The 1,217-nt window shown below is 40.0% G+C and overlaps 1 non-coding gene across 1 annotated transcript; it reads left to right on the plus strand.

The window, feature by feature from the left end:
- The first annotated feature begins 516 nt into the window (after window positions 1-516).
- On the plus strand, window positions 517-624 carry LOC148555430 (small nucleolar RNA R71). Its single transcript, XR_015887870.1, has one exon. It is a non-coding gene; the product is annotated as a small nucleolar RNA R71 (small nucleolar RNA).
- The last annotated feature ends 593 nt before the right edge of the window (window positions 625-1,217 follow it).

The raw sequence follows: 1,217 nt of genomic DNA on the forward strand, positions 1-1,217 counted from the left end.
GCTATTGCCAAACCGAATTCTCCCACCATTATTACTATTGAAGCCTTGATTAGGCTTCTGCTGATCCTTTCATGAGAAATTGGGATGATTCTTCCATGAAGGATTGTAAGTGTTTCCATAGGATTCTCCCATGTAATTCACTTCTTCCATTCCAGGATTCTCAGGGTCATAAGCTTCTCCTTCAGAGGAGGCTTCTTTAGTACTGCTGGATGCAGCTTGCAATCCAGTCAGATTCTGAAAAATCATATTGACTTGCTGAGTCAATATTTTGTTCTGAGCCAATATGGCATTCAGAGTATTAATCTCAAGAACACCTTTCTTCTGAGTTATCCCATTATTCACAGAATTTCTTTCAGAAGTGTACATGAACTGGTTATTTGCAACCATCTCAATGAGTTTCTGGGCTTCTGCAGGCATTTTCTTCAGATGAAGAGATCCACCAGCAGAGTGGTCCAATGATATCTTAGACAATTCAGACAGACCATCATAGAATATACATAAGATGCTCTATTCTGAAAGCATGTCAGAAGGACACCTTCTGATCAATTGCTTATATCTTTCCCAAGCTTCAAAGAGGGATTCACCTTCCTTCTGTTTGAAGGTTTGGACTTCCACTCTAAGCTTTCTCATCTTTGAGGTGGAAAGAACTTGGCCAAGAAAGCATTGACCAAATTTTCTCAGGAGTTCAGGCTTTCTTTAGGTTGTGAGTCTAACCATATCCTAGCTCTGTCTCTTACAGCAAAGGGGAAAAGCATAAGTCTGTAGACCTTGGGATTAACCCCATTGGTCTTAATAGTGTCACAAATTTGCAAGAATTCAGCTAAGAACTGATGAGGATCTTCCAATGGAAGTCCATGAAACTTGTAATTCTGCCGCATTAGAGAAACTAATCGAGGTTTAAACTCAAAGTTGTTTGCTCCAATTGCAGGAATTGAGATGCTTCTTCCATAGAAGTCGGAAGTTGGTGCAGTAAAGTCACCAAGCATCTTCCTTGCATCTCCACCATTATTATTGGGTTCGGCTGCCATGTTTACTTCTTTTTCGAAAATTTCTGTAAGGTCCTCTCCAGGGTGTTGTGCTTTAGCTTCTCTTAGCTTCCTCTTCAGAGTCCTTTCAGGTTCAGGATAAGCATCAACAAGAATGTCTTTATCCCTGTTCCTGCTCATATGAAAAAGAAGAGAATAGAAAAGAAGAAGAATCCTCTATGTCACAGTATA

The sequence above is a fragment of the Arachis ipaensis genome, chromosome B6 (assembly GCF_059453495.1).
Source record: "Arachis ipaensis isolate K30076 ecotype BB chromosome B6, ASM5945349v1, whole genome shotgun sequence".
NCBI classification, from domain to species: Eukaryota; Viridiplantae; Streptophyta; class Magnoliopsida; order Fabales; family Fabaceae; genus Arachis; species Arachis ipaensis.